We start from the raw sequence: 4,955 nt of genomic DNA on the forward strand, positions 1-4,955 counted from the left end.
CCCCTGGTCAGGGCAAGGCTCTGACACCAACCACTGGTGAAGCCTAGAAATCGACACCAGCCTCCACCCACTACCCAGATGTCGACACCTCCTAGTGGTCAGAGCAAGGCTCTGACACCAACCACTGGTGAAGCCTAGAAATCGACACCAGCCTCCACACACCACCCACTACCCAGATGTTGACACCACCCACTGGTCAGGGCAAGGCTCTGACACCAACCACTGGTGAAGCCTAGAAATCGACACCAGCCTCCACACACCACCCACTACCCAGATGTCGACACCACCCCCTGGTCAGGCCAAGGCTCTGACACCAACCACTGGTGAAGCCTAGAAATCGACACCAGCCTCCTCTCACCACCCACTACCCAGATGTCGACACCACCCCCTGGTCAGGCCAAGGCTCTGACACAACCACTGGTGAAGCCTAGAAATCGACACCTGCCTCCACCCACCACCCACTACCCAGATGTCAACACCCCCCACTGGTGAGGGCAAGGCTCTGACACCAACCACTGGTGAAGCCTAGAAATCGACACCAGCCTCCACCCACCACCCACCACCCACTACCCAGAGTCAGGGCAAGGCTCTGAGTCAAACCACTGGTGAAGACCAGAAATCGACACCAGTCCCCACCCACCACCCACTACCCAGATGTCGACACCACCCACCATCCCCTGGTCAGGCCAAGGCTCTGACACCAACCACTGGTGAAGCCTAGAAATCGACACCAGCCTCCACCAACCACCCACTACCCAGATGCCAACACCACCCACTCGTCAGGGCAAGGCTCTGACACCAACCACTGGTGATGCCTAGAAATCGACACCAGTCCCAACCCACTACCCAGATGTCGACACCACCCCCTGGTCAGACCAAGGCTCTGACACCAACCACTGGTGAAGCCTAGAAATCGACACCAGCCTCCACCCACCACCCACTACCCAGATGTCAACACCCCCCACTGGTCAGGGCAAGGCTCTGACACCAACCACTGGTGAAGCCTAGAAATCGACACCAGCCTCCACCCACCACCCACTACCCAGATGTCAACACCCCCCACTGGTCAGGGCAAGGCTCTGACACCAACCACTGGTGAAGCCTAGAAATCGACACCAGCCTCCACACACCACCCACTACCCAGATGTCGACACCACCCCCTGGTCAGGCCAAGGCTCTGACACCAACCACTGGTGAAGCCTAGAAATCGACACCAGCCTCCACACACCACCCACTACCCAGATGTCGACACCACCCCCTGGTCAGGCCAAGGCTCTGACACCAACCACTGGTGAAGCCTAGAAATCGACACCAGCCTCCACACACCACCCACTACCCAGATGTCGACACCACCCCCTGGTCAGGCCAAGGCGCTGACACCAACCACTGGTGAAGCCTAGAAATCGACACCAGCCTCCACCCACTACCCAGATGTCAACACCCCCCACTGGTCAGGGCAAGGCTCTGACACCAACCACTGGTGAAGCCTAGAAATCGACACCAGCCTCCACACACCACCCACTACCCAGATGTCGACACCACCCCCTGGTCAGGCCAAGGCTCTGACACCAACCACTGGTGAAGCCTAGAAATCGACACCAGCCTCCACCCACTACCCAGATGTCGACACCACCCCCTGGTCAGACCAAGGCTCTGACACCAACCACTGGTGAAGCCTAGAAATCGACACCAGCCTCCACCCACCACCCACTACCCAGATGTCAACACCCCCCACTGGTCAGGGCAAGGCTCTGACACCAACCACTGGTGAAGCCTAGAAATCGACACCAGCCTCCACACACCACCCACTACCCAGATGTCGACACCACCCCCTGGTCAGGCCAAGGCTCTGACACCAACCACTGGTGAAGCCTAGAAATCGACACCAGCCTCCACACACCACCCACTACCCAGATGTCGACACCACCCCCTGGTCAGGCCAAGGCTCTGACACCAACCACTGGTGAAGCCTAGAAATCGACACCAGCCTCCACCCACTACCCAGATGTCAACACCCCCCACTGGTCAGGGCAAGGCTCTGACACCAACCACTGGTGAAGCCTAGAAATCGACACCAGCCTCCACACACCACCCACTGCCCAGATGTCGACACCACCCACTGGTCAGGGCAAGGCTCTGACACCAACCACTGGTGAAGCGTAGAAATCGACACCAGCCTCCACCCACTACCCAGATGTCGACACCTCCTAGTGGTCAGGGCAAGGCTCTGACACCAACCACTGGTGAAGCCTAGAAATCGACACCAGCCTCCACACACCACCCACTACCCAGATGTCGACACCACCGCCTGGTCAGGCCAAGGCTCTGACACCAACCACTGGTGAAGCCTAGAAATCGACACCAGCCTCCACCCACTACCCAGATGTCAACACCCCCCACTGGTCAGGGCAAGGCTCTGACACCAACCACTGGTGAAGCCTAGAAATCAACACCAGCCTCCACCCACTACCCAGATGTCGACACCACCCCCTGGTCAGGCCAAGGCTCTGACACAACCAATGGTGAAGCCTAGAAATCGACACCAGCCTCCACCCACCACCCACTACCCAGATGTCGACACCACCCCCTGGTCAGGCCAAGGCTCTGACACAACCACTGGTGAAGCCTAGAAATCGACACCAGCCTCCACCCACTACCCAGATGTCAACACCCCCCACTGGTCAGGGCAAGGCTCTGACACCAACCACTGGTGAAGCCTAGAAATCGACACCAGCCTCCACCCACTACCCAGATGTCGACATCTCCTAGTGGTCAGGGCAAGGCTCTGACACCAACCACTGGTGAAGCCTAGAAATCGACACCAGCCTCCACACACCACCCACTACCCAGATGTCGACACCACCCCCTGGTCAGACCAAGGCTCTGACACCAACCACTGGTGAAGCCTAGAAATCGACACCAGCCTCCACCCACCACCCACTACCCAGATGTCAACACCCCCCACTGGTCAGGGCAAGGCTCTGACACCAACCACTGGTGAAGCCTAGAAATCGACACCAGCCTCCACCCACTACCCAGATGTCGACACCACCCCCTGGTCAGGGCAAGGCTCTGACACCAACCACTGGTGAAGCCTAGAAATCGACACCAGCCTCCACCCACTACCCAGATGTCGACACCTCCTAGTGGTCAGAGCAAGGCTCTGACACCAACCACTGGTGAAGCCTAGAAATCGACACCAGCCTCCACACACCACCCACTACCCAGATGTTGACACCACCCACTGGTCAGGGCAAGGCTCTGACACCAACCACTGGTGAAGCCTAGAAATCGACACCAGCCTCCACACACCACCCACTACCCAGATGTCGACACCACCCCCTGGTCAGGCCAAGGCTCTGACACCAACCACTGGTGAAGCCTAGAAATCGACACCAGCCTCCTCTCACCACCCACTACCCAGATGTCGACACCACCCCCTGGTCAGGCCAAGGCTCTGACACAACCACTGGTGAAGCCTAGAAATCGACACCTGCCTCCACCCACCACCCACTACCCAGATGTCAACACCCCCCACTGGTGAGGGCAAGGCTCTGACACCAACCACTGGTGAAGCCTAGAAATCGACACCAGCCTCCACCCACCACCCACTACCCAGAGTCAGGGCAAGGCTCTGAGTCAAACCACTGGTGAAGACCAGAAATCGACACCAGTCCCCACCCACCACCCACTACCCAGATGTCGACACCACCCACCATCCCCTGGTCAGGCCAAGGCTCTGACACCAACCACTGGTGAAGCCTAGAAATCGACACCAGCCTCCACCAACCACCCACTACCCAGATGTCAACACCACCCACTCGTCAGGGCAAGGCTCTGACACCAACCACTGGTGATGCCTAGAAATCGACACCAGTCCCAACCCACTACCCAGATGTCGACACCACCCCCTGGTCAGACCAAGGCTCTGACACCAACCACTGGTGAAGCCTAGAAATCGACACCAGCCTCCACCCACCACCCACTACCCAGATGTCAACACCCCCCACTGGTCAGGGCAAGGCTCTGACACCAACCACTGGTGAAGCCTAGAAATCGACACCAGCCTCCACCCACCACCCACTACCCAGATGTCAACACCCCCCACTGGTCAGGGCAAGGCTCTGACACCAACCACTGGTGAAGCCTAGAAATCGACACCAGCCTCCACCCACTACCCAGATGTCGACATCTCCTAGTGGTCAGGGCAAGGCTCTGACACCAACCACTGGTGAAGCCTAGAAATCGACACCAGCCTCCACACACCACCCACTACCCAGATGTCGACACCACCCCCTGGTCAGACCAAGGCTCTGACACCAACCACTGGTGAAGCCTAGAAATCGACACCAGCCTCCACCCACCACCCACTACCCAGATGTCAACACCCCCCCACTGGTCAGGGCAAGGCTCTGACACCAACCACTGGTGAAGCCTAGAAATCGACACCAGCCTCCACCCAATACCCAGATGTCGACACCACCCCCTGGTCAGACCAAGGCTCTGACACCAACCACTGGTGAAGCCTAGAAATCGACACCAGCCTCCACCCACCACCCACTGCCCAGATGTCGACACCACCCACTGGTCAGGGCAAGGCTCTGACACCAACCACTGGTGAAGCGTAGAAATCGACACCAGCCTCCACCCACTACCCAGATGTCGACACCTCCTAGTGGTCAGGGCAAGGCTCTGACACCAACCACTGGTGAAGCCTAGAAATCGACACCAGCCTCCACACACCACCCACTACCCAGATGTCGACACCACCGCCTGGTCAGGCCAAGGCTCTGACACCAACCACTGGTGAAGCCTAGAAATCGACACCAGCCTCCACCCACTACCCAGATGTCAACACCCCCCACTGGTCAGGGCAAGGCTCTGACACCAACCACTGGTGAAGCCTAGAAATCGACACCAGCCTCCACCCACTACCCAGATGTCGACACCACCCC

This window comes from Poecilia mexicana, unplaced genomic scaffold (genome assembly GCF_051168715.1).
Source record: "Poecilia mexicana isolate PSO_F unplaced genomic scaffold, ASM5116871v1 scaffold_16, whole genome shotgun sequence".
NCBI classification, from domain to species: domain Eukaryota; kingdom Metazoa; phylum Chordata; class Actinopteri; order Cyprinodontiformes; family Poeciliidae; genus Poecilia; species Poecilia mexicana.